The 16168-nt window shown below is 49.9% G+C and overlaps 2 pseudogenes; one reads left to right on the top strand and one right to left on the bottom strand.

The window, feature by feature from the left end:
• Window positions 1–2395: 2395 nt before the first annotated feature.
• Window positions 2396–3380, bottom strand: LOC136055787 (olfactory receptor 14C36-like; annotated as a pseudogene).
• A 10512-nt stretch (window positions 3381–13892) lies between these two features.
• LOC136055786 (olfactory receptor 14C36-like) lies at window positions 13893–14889 on the top strand (annotated as a pseudogene).
• The last annotated feature ends 1279 nt before the right edge of the window (window positions 14890–16168 follow it).

Raw genomic sequence — 16168 nt, 5'->3', positions numbered from 1 at the left:
TAGGACCGCGTCGGGAGTCAAAGGAAACAAACGGGAGAGCGATGCCGACACGCAACGGGCGCGCTCCCGCCCGACCGCGCCACGCTACCGCCGACAACATGGCGGACGGTCACTTCCGGTTCGGGCTCGGGAATGTCGGGAGGGCTCCGCCCGGCCCCCGCCGGCCCTGCCCGACTCGCGCAGTGGCGGCCAGAGGGCGCTGCCGGCGGAGGCTCGCGATCTCCGAACAGGTCTACCCGGAGCACACCCGAAATCTCATCGGCAGTGTATCTCCGATCGGGACGGCCCGGCCCCGCAGCGAACCGCGCGTCCCGTACGGCGTCTGCCAGAGTTCGCTCCCGGTGCGGCTGGCGTTCCCCGGGCCAGGTGTCACGGTTTGCAGGACAGTTTGACCCGGTACCGTGACAATTTAGGCAGGGGACCCACGGGCCCACACCCCGGGGAAGGGGAAGGGGGAAAAGGGAAAAGGAAAAGGGCCTAGGAACAAAACAGCGGCAACGATCTGAGGAGGAAAGCTATTTTACTAAATAGATATCAGAAAGGAAAAATAACACAATATAATATAATATAATTGGAATTGAGGCAAATGAATCAAATAAAATGAGCGAGAGAGAGTGTCCGATAAACCGAAGGCCTTACGCTAACGCTGAAGGCGGACGGCTGCAACAAACACCCACTGCCGAGCTCGGTCCCGAAGGGAAGAGAGAGTCCCGTGACTGCAGACAGTTTTTATCTTTCCCTCTGAGTGTAAACACGTAAGAACGCAAAGCATCACAAAGTCCTCTGGGGAATGGAGTTCTTCTTCTCTTCTGAGACAGGCATACTTGGAACTATCGATGGTCCACGGAGCTGGAGCATTAACTCTTTAACTCTAAATGCACTACACGATGTTATGATGTGGAATACCAGTACCAAAAATCATAAAACCATGACACCAGGTCTGCCCGGCTCGGACGGAGTCGAGCGCTCCGTGGCGGCTTGGAGATGGCGCTGCTGGGTGGCTTGCTGTCTCCGGCTAAGTGAGCCCGTCTCGGGCGAACCTCTCACGCTTCCCGAATGGCGGCAGCGAGAGATCGCAGCGCGTGTATTTTAAAAACGCCGGCCACGTTTACGCAGCTACAGCCGTTCCGCGCTTCCCGAACGGCGGCGGCAAGAGCCCGCTGCCCGTTGCATCTCGAAATGCCGGCCAGGTCTACCCAGCTAATACCGTCTCGCGAGTCTCGAACGTTGGCGTCCAGTGCTCAGTGCTGATGCCGCTTGGGAACGCCGGCCACATCTTCCCGGCTACAGCTGATCTGGTCGCTCGTCGCCAGCGGCGGCGGACGAGGGTGGCAGCCAAGCGCCGTGCCATCCGCGGCCACGTCTACCCGGTTCTGACTGAGGAGCGATCCGAAGAGGCGGAAAGAGGGCGCCACCGGTTCTGCTTGCCATCTCCGGCCACGACTACCCGGTTTCGACGTAGGCGTGCCAATAGGACGCGCCTTGAGGGCGCTACGATTTCATCGTGCAATGTCCGACCACGTCTACCCGGCAACAGCCGTAACGCGCTAACGGGAACGGCTGCAGCGAGAGCTCGCTGCCTGTGCGTTTCGGAAACTCCAGCCAGGTCTACCCTGCTAAAGCCGTCTAGAACGTTTGTGTCCGGTGCTCCATGCCGGTGCCGCTAGGGAATGCCGGCCACGTCTTCCCGGCTACGGCCGATCCGGTCGCTAGTCGCAAACATCGGCGGCGCCGGACGGAGGAGGCTGCGAGGAGGCGCCGTGCGATTTCCGGCCACGTCTACCCGGTTCCGACGCAGTTGGGCGTGCCAAACGGAGGTGCCTAGAGGGCGCCCCAGGGTCGTCGTGCAATGTTCGGCCACGTCTACCCTACTCCGACGGACCTGAGCGATCCGAGGAGGCGTCAAGAGGGCGCTGCTGGGGCGGCTTGCAGTCTGCGGTGACGTCTACCCGGTTTCGACAGAGATTAAATGGAAGTATTCTTGGCCATCACAAGCGAAACCAGAGCTACCCAAGAAAAAGTTTCAGGATGAGCACAATTGGATTCCTTTTGATGAACTAATCTATTGCTCCGTAGGCTAAAACGTGCTAATTTTGCTAATCTAGCCTGTATCACCTCCACAGTGCCTGCTGGCATCTCATTTCTCTAAAGATACAGAGATAAGAACAGAGGCTGCGTGAGAGTCAGCACTGACCCAGAATTCGTATGGGCTTCAGGAGATAGAGAGCAGCGTGATGCCTCAGTAGAAGCAGACGGAATCCAAACACATGTTTAGGAACATAATAACCAATAATATTAATTGTGCACTCACACGTATATATGAACAAAAAAAAAAAGTATCAATTAATAGAAATAAATAAGCATTTTAAAGGTGAAAATGCGTAATATGAGCCTGCTACAGGAACAACAGTGAGTCAGTTGTAGAGAAAGTTGAGAAGTTAATCCCTGCTGAAATGTGTCCTTGCCATCATTTTCCCCACTGCATCCTTGAGTTCCTGGTTCCTCATGCTGTAGATGAGGGGGTTCAATGTTGGAGGCGCTACTGAGTACAAAAATGACACCACCAGGTTCAGGGATGGGGAGAACAGGGAAGGGGGATTCAGGTAGGCAAAGAAGTCTGTGCCCACAAACAGGGAAACCACGGCCAGGTGAGGGAGGCACATGGAGAAGGCTTTTTGCCGGCCTTGCTCAGAGGGCATCCTCAGCACGGCCCTGAAAATGTACACGTAGGACAGCACTATGAATACAAAGCACCCAAATACGGCAAGAACACTTACCACAGTAAATCCAGTTTCCCTGAGGTAGTCTGATTGCGAGCATGAGAGCTTGAGGATCTGTGGAATTTCACACACAAAAAAATGGTCCAGAACATTGCCCAGGCAAAGTGGTATAGAAAATGTATTGGAAGTGTGTAGCAGAGAAAAGAAAAACCCAGTGCCTCAGGCAGCTTCAGCCATGGTGGCACAAGCTCTTCTGCCCAGGAGAGTCCCGTAGTGCAGGGGCTTGCAGATGGCAACAAAGCGGTCATAGGCCATGACTGTGAGAAGGGAATACTCTGCTGAAAACAAAAACAAAAAGAAAAAGACCTGTGCAGTACAACCTGCGTAGGAGATGGCCCTGGTGTCCCAGAGGGCATTGGCCATGGCTTTGGGGAGAGTGGTGGAGATGCAGCCCAGGTCGAGGAGGATGAGGTTGAGGAGGAAGAAGTCCATGGGGGTGTGCAGGCGCTGTTCGCAGGCTATGGCTGTGCTGATGAGGCTGTTGCCCAGGAGGGCAGCCAGGTAGATGCCCAGGAAAAGCCAGAAGTGCAGGAGCTGCAGCTGCCACGTGTCTGCCAATGCCAGCAGGAGGAACTCACTGATGGAGCTCCTGTTGGGCATCTGCTCTGCTGTTCCTGGGCGTGGAGTTGCTGTTAGGATTGCAGAAGATAATGACAAATCAAGACCGTCCTCAGAGAAAATCAGTTCCCACATCCCATATCTTTACCCTGTCTACACTCAGACCTCTCATTGCAAAATCTGTGCAATTAGTTTTGCTTTACTGACTTCACTTACTTGACATACGGTGTTAAAAGCCGTTAGTGATGCTGCTCCAGTGAGCTCACAGCCTGCTCACATCCCACATATCCTGTAAGTTCCTTCTCCTTTCTCTCTTCTCCCTGTCACCTGCAGATCATGCCCCCAGCATTAATACGTGGTGCACAGGAACTGCTCCCAGGCACAGCTGTTTCTTTGCAGCTCTGCCCGCTTGTATGAGCTCCTTGTGTCGCAGGGGACCAGCCCAACTCAGCGGGAGAGGATGTGATTTTCTTCTCCCCATCTCCCTGGAGATGTCCATGAGTCTCCATGGCCAACAGCTTCTGAAAGGCTGCTGGATGATCACAGAATCACACATAATGGAGAGGTAGAATGGCTTAGGTTTGAAGGGACATTAAAGTCACTCACTCCCAACCCCCCTGCCATGGGCAGCGTTGCCAAGCCCCAGATCATGTTGTCCAACAACCCATCCAACACGGTCTTGAATGCCTCCACGGTTGGGGCATCCACCACCTCCTTGGGCAATCTTCCAGAGCCTCACCACCATCCATGTGCAAAAATTTCAGGAGAGTCACTTGCTCACTTACAGACAATTGCTGATGAACAAGGTGCCTGGGGTGCTCCTAGATGTGGGCAACACTGCCTGCAAGCTGTGGTAGACAACCTCAGAGATAGCCACCTCCTTTCTGAGCATTAGCTGGGAGCCAAATGTGAATGGGAGTATTCTTGGCCATCCTAAATGACATCAGAGCTCTGATTTTAGGACACCTGAGAGTATCATATTTCACCTGTCCCCTTGGAGCATGCCGAGTTATACCGCTGACCGAATGGATGAGCTCAACGTAACAGCCAGGTCATTGTCTCTGCTCCATCTGTGCCATATTCTGGAGTTCAAGGCATTACAAAGCTAGGACACACCTACGCTCCTTCAATGATGACACCTGAGTTTGTTCTGGGCTCTCTTTTGAATGGCAGTTCCCTCGGGTCTCCAGCACACCCACAGCCAGCTGGCAAAATGCAGCACAGCACCTTCAGGGAAGTCATGCCCTAGGAGTGTTGGTGCTGGCTGGACAGCTCCAAGCCCCACAATGGCTCTATTGCTCGCGTGCCACCTTCTGAGCACCACTACCATTGTGTAGACACAGGATCCAGCCAGGATACATCCAGTGATGCTTTGGGAATGGAAAGCTTTCTAAAGTGTCTTTACACTAAGGAGAACACCAAAACTATGAACTCCTTGAGCTAGAAATCTTTTTGCATTTGCAGACCTAGAATCTTCTGGGATCACAGAAACATGGCAGGATGGTTCCCACCTGTGAAGCGATGAAAAAGAGGGATAAGGACTCTTCACAGGGGGTGGTCAAGGAAGACAAGGATAGGCTACTGCTCTCTATGTGAGAGCACACTGAGCTCTGCCTGGAGAGGGCAGAGGATCTTACTGTGAACTGATGGAAATGGCTTAAAGAGGAGACCAGCAGTGCCTGTTACTGGTTTCCTGATCAGGAAGAACAAGAGGAAAGGGACCTAAAAAGACAAACAGGAGCCTCACATTTTGAGGCCCTTGTCACAGTCAGGGTCTTTACTCACTCCAACATCTTCTGGAGAGACAGCACAGCAGGGCATAAGCCATGCAGAAGATCCCTGAAGAGCACGTCTGACAGCTTCATGACCAAGCCAAAGAGGAACTAAAGAGTAGAGGTGCTCTGCTGGATCTCATACTCACCAGCAAGGAGGGTTTGTGAGGAATGTGAAGGTCAAAGGCCTCCTGGGCTGCAGTGGCCATGGCATGGTGGAGCTCAGGTGTCTGTAGGGAGGGCAAAAGAGAAGCTCACAACTTTGGGCTTCAGCAGAACACAGCCTGGCTTCTTCAAGTGTCTGTGGAATACCGGAAGGCAAGGTAAATCTCTGAGGGGAAAAGGGTCAAAAAAGGTCTTATCTACCTAAGGACCAGAACTTCCAAGTAGAAAAAGTCCATTCCAAGGAAGAGAAAGCCAAGCAGCAATATCAGAAGTCCTGCAGGAATGGGAAAGATTGCCCTGATCAAACCCAAACAGAGCAATGCAGAGATTTTTCCCAGTGTTCCTGCTGAGATGAGTTTAGCAAAGCTAGAGTTCCACTGCAATTGAACGTGTCCAGGCATATCAAAGGGAGGGAGAGCTTAAAGAAATGTGTAGGCAAGAAAAGGAAGGCTAGGGAGACTGTGGGCCTACAGTAGAACGGGGTAAGGAACCTGGTGAGGCAGGACATGGAAAAATCACTGATACTCATTTCCTTCCTGATCTCACTGTTTATCAGTTGGATTGGGCCTCTTGGTATCCTATGTGCCAGAGACAGTTGGGAAATGCTGATGCAAGAAGAGGTGAACTCCGAGCACCTAAGGAAACAGGATCCGGAGTTGGAAGAGACTGACAGAAATCACAGAATCCTTGAATGGCTTGGGTTGGAAGGAGAGAAAGCAATACCCAGAGTAGTGCCTTCCCATTTCAGATGCTCGAGACAAGAAAGATGTCAGCAAGCTGAACGGGGCTTGGGAAGGCTCAAACAAGAGGACTGGGTTTGAACACTTCACGTGTGAGGAGAGGCTGAGGGACCTGGGCCTGTCCAGCCTGGAGAAGGGAAGGCTGAATGGAATCTCACTGCAGCCTGCCAGAACCTGGAGGACGTGATGGAGAGCACAAAGCCAGGCCCTTCCCCATGGTGCGTGTTGGAAGATAAAAGAGAGGTTTGGCCTGTGCTTCAGAAAAGCACATTTTTCACCACCAGCTGATACAAGAATTGGTGCATGTAATCCAATGAGGCTCTGCAGTCTCTGCTCATGGAGGCTTGCAAAATCCATCAGGTGCAAATGCTGAACAACTTGGTGTGTCCCTCTTTCTGAAAGGTTGGGCTGCAGACATCCCCCAGGTTCTCTTCCAGCCTGGCTTATCATGGGACCCTATGGCTGACTGCTGATGGGAAGAGAGCAGATGTTTACAGGGCATGAAGTGTCCTGTGCTGCATGTGACCATCTAAAACAAGATCTGAGGAAATGAAAAGAGATCGGTACACAGCGTGACTCAGTCAGTGCAAACCCCGAGGGCTGCCATGGGCAGTTCTGGGCAGGATGTTTTGGGGGCACCGGGCTCTGTGCAAGGCACAAATGGATCTTCTTTCCTTTTTGAAGCTGTAAGTCTGAAAGATGCTAATGTCAGTAACATTGCAAAAAAGAATAAAAAAATAAATGACCACAAGTCAGAGCGTGTTTTCAGCAGGTCATCTGGACACATGCTCTTCCCACTGCTCTCCAGATTCCCCCCATCCCTTGCTTGGTCTTCACTCAGATACCTCCCAATTCCCTGGCTGCTTCGTGACCATCAGGGAGTTTGGAACTTGCTCCATCCATCTATCCAAAGTCAAATGAACTCTTCTGACAACTCCTTAACTGTATTTATATCTATCCCTTCCTATCTCTGTCTAACTCATTTCTTATACAAATGTTCCCTGTGAAAGACAAGCTTTATGAGATGCAGCTTGGACATGGTATGCAGTTGAAGACTCTTTTACTGTTCATTCAATTGCATCGTGTTCCTTTCTGTTTGTTCACAAAAAAAGAAATCTTTCTTTGTCCATGTGCAGCTGGTTCTCTGAGGAAAGCAAGGTGGAGTCCGTGCAAAGGAGGTTTAACACTGAGAGGGTGACTTCAGAGGAAAAGGCATGCATTTCCCATGGGGCCAATGTGAGTAGAAATGGGGTGGGAAAGTTGAGGAGGATGTTTGTCTGCACAGTGTCAGAACAAACTCATTCGGGGACATCCTGGATCAACAACCATTGCTGAGTGCCGCTCCAAATTCTTTTTGAAGCCAGACTGTAATTAAATAAACAATTTGGCCTATTAGATGTTCATGAGCCTCTTCATCTTTAGGCTCTCTCCATACACTTCTCCAACTTGCTGTACAAGTTCTGAACACTTGAAGAAGATGACAGGAAGGCACAGGGCACACGAGGGCTCTTGGACTGAAATGGGCCCCAGGGGAAATTTGCTGCTGAGTCCATTAATGCAGAGAGAAGTTAGCAGAAAGAGCTCAAGAAGTTAAAGTGAGAAGTAGCAGTGAATTTGGAGTAATAATAGGCCCCACGGAGGGCCATTATCAACACAGCCTCTCCAGGGACTTGTTGGAGCAGATCACTGGAAGCCAAGGTTACAGGCTGACAAAGGGACTGTGATGGTGGCTGTGATGCTGAGAAAACCCTTTGTTATCTCACGAAGCAGAAAGGCCGAGCCCTGATCCCCAGAGCCTTGAAAGGGAGATCCTGTCCCTCATGTTGGCTCAGGGAGCTTCCTGTGGCATAGGGATGGAGGTTTGTGTGATATCAAGTGAAAGACAAGGGAACAGCAGCTCTCTGCGTGGGGTGCAAGATGTTGTGAGGCCCAATTCCCACATGGGCAATGTGCCTCATCACAGGATTTGGATGTGAGAAGGGCCCAGTCTGAACAAGTAGTCAAGCACAATGAATCTTTGAACTTCAGATCTCTCAGGCCCAAGGTGGAGGCACCACAACCTCACTGGGAGAGTTTGGCTCTGGGGATGCCATGTTTGATGCTAACTCATGTGCAGAGCTCCTTTCCTGCAGATCAGCCCCCAGTCTGTATTGATGTGTCATCACTCCTTGTCTCTCCTTCACAGCACTGTGACTCTGGCATCTCTGTGCTGTAACTCCAACATCAACACACTCCTGCCTGCTGTGACAGCCCAGTGACTCTGGCATCACTGTAATACAGACCACTGCAACAACTCAGTAATTCTGACATCACTGATGTCCATACCACCAAGACTGTTGTCACATGGCTCTTGTCACTGAGCTCCTGTGCACTGTGATAGCACAGTGACTCCAACATCACCGTGCTCATATCCACAATCACAGAATCCTAGAATATCCTGTCCCATACCCTACTCCGTGAGTACAGCCAGGGTTGCCCCTACGCAGCTGCAGAATCAGGCACTTGTTCTTGTTTCACTTCAAGTAGTTGGTGATTGGCCAGTTCTCTAAGTCATCCACATCTCTCTGCAAGGCCTATGCACCTTCAGTGGAGTCAACAGCTCCACCCGATCCAAAATCATCAGAAAATTTCCTGAAAACATCTTCTAGTTCTTCATGTAAGCCGGTGATGAAAACATTAAAGAGAAGTGGCCCTAAAACACAGCCCTGCGAATCCCTGTTAGTGACCACTTGCCAAGCTGATGGAACCCCATTTACAATAACCCACTGGGTTATTTTACTGACCCTTCAGCCAAACGCTCACGTCTCACAGTGCATTTCTATCTCTCCATATGCCAGACCATTTTTCCAGAAGGATAATGTGAGAAACAAATGCTCTACTGAAATCCTAACATATAACATCAATTGGCTTCCCTTGATCAACTACATGGGTGACCGTGTCACCAAAGGACATGAAGTTAAACAGGATCTTCCCCTCGTGAACCAGAGTTGGCTGTGACCAAAAACAGCTGTTTTTCAATAACTCCCTACATCACTTTAACCATAATTTTACCTGGCACTGAAGTGACACTGACAGGTCTTAATTGCTGAGGTCTTCTTTCTTGCTCTTCTTTAAAACTGGAACAACCTTTTTTGCCACCTTCCTGTCAACTGGGAACAGACATCTCCTTAGGCTTCTTCTGATGCCTTTAAAATGAGAGCCCAGAGCAAACTCAAGTGTCATCACAGAAAGAATGGAGATGTTTCATAGCTTTGTAATGCCTTCAACTCCACAGTATGCCACAGATGGAGCAGAGAGGAAGATCTGGCTCTTCTTTTGTGAGCTCATCCATTTGGTCAGCGGAATAACACTACATGCTCCGTGGGGATAGGTGCAAAAGGCACAGGGTTCTGGTGGCATTTAGGATGGCCAAGCATACCTCCTTCTGGCTCCAACTGATGCTCAGGAAGGAGGTGTCTATCTCAGAGATTTTCCACCACAGTTTGCAAGCACTAGCACACAGCACCCCAGCACCCCATGCACCTTCATCATCACTGAGTAGTGTGTGAGCGACTGAGTTACTGTTGAATAAAGACCAAGGATTGGATGTGGGGATCACAAGCAGACACCTCATTGTACTCATCTGAACTCAACTAAGAGGATTCCTGAGTGCCAGAGTCCAGTGGGGAACTTAATCCAATTTCAACCCCAGGGTTTCCATCAGTGGATGAGGTGCCTAACCCTAGAGTTAGGATGAGAGTATCTGATAGTAATAGGACAAATTTCTGTAAGCACCATCCAAACTTGGAGAGATTCAAGGCCAGGTTGGATGGGATCCTTGGGAACCTGATCTAATGGTTTACAAATCTGCCTGTGGTTAGAGGCCAGAACTAGGTGATCTGTAAAGTTCCCTCCAACCTGAACCATTCTATGATTGTGTAATGTTATGTCTGCACTGCCTGAGCTGCATCACTGGGCTGTATAAGGGAAGCCAACCCCTCCCTGTCCTGATCTGTCCCCTTAGTCATACATGCCACGAGCAGAGGTTTCCAGATTGGACATCTGCTTCACTCATGTGCAGACGTGTCCAACCATGCTCCTGGAATCCAGTGGACATGTGGTGATTAACTGATCTGACTTGAAAGTATGTATTGCAGTGATGATCCCGCTGCCTTTCAGGAGCTGTCAGCCCTGGAATCCCCAGAACATCTCAGGGGAGATGACTGGGAAGAAGAAATCACATCCTCTGCTGAGTGGGGCACCTGGGACACATGGAGCTTCTATGAGTGGGCAGTGCTGCAAAGAGACAGCTGTGCCCAGGAGCAGCACTCGTGCAGCACACAGCTGGGCTAGGGACTTGAACTGCCCGTGAAGGGGAGAGAAGAGAAGGAAGAGAGCTTTCAGGCTGTGTGGCACATAAGCAGGCTGAGAGCTCACCACAGGAACAATTCTCACAGCCCTTGGCAAGGTAAGTCTCTCACTGCAGGCAATGAAGCCACATTTCCTGGAGGGTTCACTAAATCTGGGACATACTATTGCATGTCAGGCTGCAGACTGTAAGTTTCTTCAACAGGGAATAACCTCTGCTCCAGCTGAGGGCTTCCCTGCTGCAGCATCAGAGCACAGCCCTGAGGGCTGCTTGTCTGAGTGAGCTGCACTGCCAGCTATCTGCCCCAGGTCAGGTCCTGCAGCTTTTGGAGCAGCGAGTGCTCCTACTGACCTTAAGCTGAAGGCCGCAGGACACAGCTCGCTGTAACCTTTCAGTTCTGTGTTGGCAAGGGGATCCCTGCGAAGTCGTGGCACATGCAGAATAGTTGTGTGCTATGTGTGCGCTGTGAAACAGTATTCCCTCCTGTACCACAAGTGTAGCTGATAGCAGCATTCAGTTAGAAGTAGGGACAGAAGGCCAGTGCACTCTGTAATACACCAATACCAATGTCCTCAGTATTTAAAAGCTTTCTGTACTGTAAGAAAAGCCAGGCACCCACCCCATGCAGCCTCCCAGATTTCCCAGGACTAACTACAACCCCGCCTTATAAAGCACATCCATTTCATTAGACAGGGATTGCAAGCTATACTAGAGATATAGGATTTATAAATGCTCACTGATAAATACCAAGGCTATTCCTGTTCCAAGTGGCTAAAGAACTTCAGAATCTCTGATGTTTTAAAAAAAAAGATGGAGGTCCTGCAGTTAGGACACAGCTGTGAAAGTTAAAGGGTGCTTACATCAGATGTGGGGTTGTTTCTTTTATTTAAGCAGAGGTTTCATGGTTACTTTGAATCATAAATAAGATCTGCTTCTAGTAGCTGACCTGTCTTCAGCTTCTTTTAGTCTTGTAGCCTTGCCTGGGCCTGTTTCAGTAACAGCACCTTATGGTCCTATGTTATTGTGCAAAGCTGTTGTTTTAAGCTTCTGTCTAGAAGAGTTGTTACATGTTCCAGACATAAGTCTGGCAGTCAGAAAAAAAGAGTTAAAAATAATAATAATAAAAAAGCACTGTGAGCCAAGTTACCAGGAATTACCAGGTAGAAGAGTTAGTTTCTTCATTCGAGAATGCGATTTGTTACATTTTCCTTTAAGGAAAAAAAACAAAAGCAAAAAGATGCACAGAAAGGAGGCAGTCAGTGAGCCACGCTGTGGGCCATCCCCAGCCCTCGGTGTGAGAGCAGGGCAGTCTGGGCTGAGCACGATGGATCTGTCATGACAAGGAGCAGTCCTGCCGTGCTGAGCACAGACTGCCTGAGGTTGCTGAGATCTCCATCTGAACGAGAGGCAACGCGTTTGGCTCAGGCTGTTTGGGATTCAGGTAATGAAATGAAAGCCTTAACTCTCCCCTCCTGCCCCCAGCACCTCTCCTAACTTCCACTTTGGCCTTATCTAGTCAGAACTATCCTTCTGATACTAATCTGGATATCCGTCTGGGGCTGAAATCAGCTCCCACCAATTGTTAATGCCTGTATTTTCCTGTGCAAAGCCACTGTCTCCCTGTAGATACCAAGTGCCATCCCTGGATGACTCCTGTTCCTCACAGTGCTCCCAGCACCCGAGCCTGCCATCTCCAGCTCCCCATGCTGTACCACGTGCTGAGCACCCCATTGGGAACAAAATTTTTCGGCACCTTCCAAACCAGCTCCTAGAAGTGCACATCCATATACCAAGATGGGTGCTACAAATGGCCTTCCCTCAGGAGAAGAATGTCTCTAATGAAAGCAAGGCACACAGCAGAAAACTTCCCCCAGCATCCCAGCCTTGCCCAGCCACACTTGTCCCAGGACGGCTGCAGGCTGTGCAGCCGGGTGCCCAGGGCTGTCATGCAGAGCAGGGTCAATGCTGTGCCCCAAGGGGCTGCGTGCCGGGGTAGGGACTCTGCCGCCTGCCAGGCTCAGCACTCAGCCTGCCCAGGAAGCTGCCCAGGGGCAAAGAGCTCACAGCTACACTGCACCAAAGGGGAATTTCCACAAGGAAGACCAATACTGGGATTTTCTGCTGTTTTTTTTTTCTATTTTCTGCTTCTAGGGGAGTGTAAAGATGTAAAGTGAGAAACAGAACATCATATATCATGTTTGAGCACACAGCTGAGAGTCCTAAAATGCTTTCAGTCTCTCTTGTTCTTATGAGCGTGTATTTTCCTTGCTGAACCAATTGAGATTCTCTTATGTTCCCTTTCTCATTTGCAAACATGAGCATGCACCTACACAGTGCCTGCTAACAGGATGGGTTCTGATCAACAAATAGGAATGCATTGCATCTGAGCTGGTGTCTGTATGTTGAAACAGGAAAAAGATGAGGAAACACTTTCCAGGTGAAAAGTCTGCAGGCATGAGAGATATGATCGGGGAATGAGAAAAAAGTAATAGCTTAATCTTTTGAGAGGAAGAATTTCCCAGAAGAAAACATATAACTGCCTTTAACGTGGACACCTTCTTCAAAGCAAGCCCTTACCCAGAAACAGCCCTCACGGCTGTTAGATCCTCTGCAGCCAGAGCTCCTTCAGAGTATAGGAACATCTACTCAGGCATGTGTCCGTCACCCTCTGCAGTACCTGCAGATGTGGGCAATGCAGTCTGTGAAGCTGGAAAAGAGTTGGCTTTCCCTTAATGAGAGTTATGATGTATCTCCCTGATGCCCTTCGGAGCTGTGATCTGACCTTCAGGATGCAAATCTTTCCCATAGCCTGAAGAACATAGTCGAGGGAAGAAGCAGAGTGATGCTATATGCATGGAAATGCTGTGGGGTTGGTGAAATGGACGTTAGGTGTCTGTTTTAAGAAGCACAGTGATGAGGTCTTGCTCACGTCCCTTGAGAAAGGGTGGGCATGTTGTGATGAGCAGTCGGTTCCTCTTCTCTCAGCAGGGTCTGGCTTCTTTGGAAGGTAACTTGTGAATGCACTTGCCTTCCATCTCCAATCTGTGCTATTTCACAGCAACTGGAAACAAGCCCACGAGCTCCCTTTATCCTGCACTAAGCAGCAGTGAATCTCTTTGCCTCCCAGGTCTCAATCACAGCCGTTCACAATGAGTGCAGCAGAAGTGCTCAGGATTTCTGACTTCACTGAGCACCCTTTGGGCATCATGAGTAGGATGAGACCATAGGAGAAAAAGCATCCCTAAGACTTTGATTTTCAACCCACACATTTCTTGTGTCAGTTGTACAGATGCCTACAAGTACTTTTGCATTAGAAGTGATTTCAACTGACAAATTCTAAAAGAAAATCTGTGACCACAGTACCAACACATTCCTCACAGGGACGTGGTTGTTTCCTTGAGAGAAGAAAGGCAGAGGCCTTCATGGCAAACTCAATGTCATGAACTGTAGCTTACATCACTGACCTCAACAAACATTTCCCCCTTGGAAAGACCTGTCTCTAACTTTCACACTCCTTGGACAGGTCCTCATGCCCACAGGTCCTGATACCCAGAAGTGCCAAGTGCCCAACAGCAGCTCCATCAGCGAGTTCCTCCTGCTGGCGTTGGCAGACACGCGGCAGCTGCAGCTCCTGCACTTCTGGCTCTTCCTGGGTATCTACCTGGCTGCCCTCCTGGGCAACGGCCTCATCAGCACAGCCGTAGCCTGCGACCAGCGCCTGCACACCCCCATGGACTTCTTCCTTCTCAACCTCGCACTCCTCAACCTGGACTGCATCTCCACCACTCTCCCCAAAGCCATGGCCAACGCCCTCTGGGACACCAGGGCCATCTCCTACACAGGATGTGCTGCACAAGTTCTTATCTTTCCCTTCTTCATGACAGCAGAGTATTTCCTTCTCATAGTCATGGCCTATGACCAAGTTTGTTGCCATCTGCAAGCCCCTGCACTACAGGACCCTCCTGGGCAGCAGAGCTTGTGTCATCATGGCTGTAGCTGCCTCAGGCACTGCTGTTCTCTATGCTTTGCTGCACACTGCCAATACATTTCCTATACCACTGTGGCAGGACAACGCTGTGGACCAGTTCTTCTGTGAAATCGCCCAGATCCTTAGGCTCTCATGCTCACAGTCAGACTACCTCAGGGAAATGGAAATTATTTATTTTAGCATTTGTTTAATCTTCGTATGTTTAGTTTTCATTGTGCTGTCCTACGTGCATATCTTCAGGTCTGTGCTGAGGATGCCCTCTGAGCAAGGCTGGCACAAAACCTTATCCACGTGCCTCCCCCACCTAGCTGTGGTCTCTCTCTTTGTCTGCACTGGCTTGTTTGCCTACCTGAAGCCCCCTTCTCTCTCTTCTCCATCCCTGGACCTACTGGTATCATTTCTGTACTCAGTGGTGCCTCCAGCAGCGAATCCTCTCATCTACAGCCTGAGGAACCAGAAGCTCAAGAATGCAGTGAGCAATACATACTTGTTCAACTTCCAAAAAATGCACGTCAGCCTAACAGGAGCCCCAAGGTAATTCAGAAATCGTTTGGATAATCCCTTGTTATTATTTGCCTTCATTATTGTTTCCACTGGCATGACTGATTTAAAAAGTTTTCTTCTTGGCCTGCCACATTTCTGTCATGCTTTGACACACTTATCTCATGTACCTATAGATCAAGGCTCTCAGTTCATAAATACAATAAAGACACCAGCAGAAATACATGTCTCCATTCCCATGTTTTCCCATCTTCTCTGAAACTGGGAGAGCAACTCACGTATGCAGGAGTAGTTCAGGGGCCAAGAGCCCTTCTGCACCACAGAGCAGCAGCCTCAGTGCTCATGGGGGGCTGCCCCTCACTGCCTAGTGGGCCTGTCCTCTCATCTGTGTTTGAAACGGGGTTGCTGCTTCCCAGGTCCAATGGCCACGGACAGCAGCAGGACACGGTCTTGCAGTGCTGCTCTCTTTGCACTTCCACTCTTCCCTTTTTGTCTATGCGCTTGGGGACATGGGCAGACCACGAAGGTGGCTCTGGACATTTGTCACCCCCAGCCTCTGGCATCAGCCATTTCCAGCACTGACTGCACGTTTATGGCAGAGCTTTTCCCAAGCTCCTGAAGTACACCGATGACATTGCTGTGTGGGGGAGATACAGCAGAGGAAGTTTTTGAGAAAGGAGAGCAAGTAATCCAAATTATTCTGGGTGCAGGATTCACTATTAAGCAAAGCAAATAAAAGGGCCTGCAGAGGAAATTCCATTCCTAGGAATAAAGTGGCAAGATGGATGTCGTTAACGACCCAGTAGATGTGATTAACAACATTACTGCCATGTATCCACCCACTAGTAAAGAAGAAACTCAATCTTTTCTGGGCATAGTGGACTTTTGGAAAATGCACATTCCTGTCTGTAGCCTCATTGTAAACCCTCTTTATCAGGTAACAGAAGAAATACCATTTTGTGTGGGGGGCCTGAGAAACAGCAGGCCTTTGAGCAAATTAAGCAGGAGATTGCTCAAGCTGTGGTCATGGGGCCAGTGCAGATGGGACAAGATGTTAAGAATATCCTCTACACTGCTGCTGGAAAGGAAGGTCCCACTTGGAGTTTGTGGCAAAGAGCCTCTGGAGAGACCTGAGGCTGACCCTTTGGGTTCTGGAGTCGAGCATACAGGCGGTCTGAGGAGTGCTACATTCCAACTGAGAAGAAGATCTTAGCCACGTACGAGGGCATTTGAGCTGCTTCCGAAGAAATCAGCACTGAAATGCAGCTCCTTCTGGCACCTCGACTGCCAGTGCTGAGCTGGATGTTCAAGGAACA

This window comes from Cyrtonyx montezumae, unplaced genomic scaffold (genome assembly GCF_038088225.1).
Source record: "Cyrtonyx montezumae isolate F1298 unplaced genomic scaffold, pur_monq_1.0 scaffold_48, whole genome shotgun sequence".
Classification (NCBI taxonomy): domain Eukaryota; kingdom Metazoa; phylum Chordata; class Aves; order Galliformes; family Odontophoridae; genus Cyrtonyx; species Cyrtonyx montezumae.
This window is presented reverse-complemented; position numbering and strand designations above follow the sequence as displayed.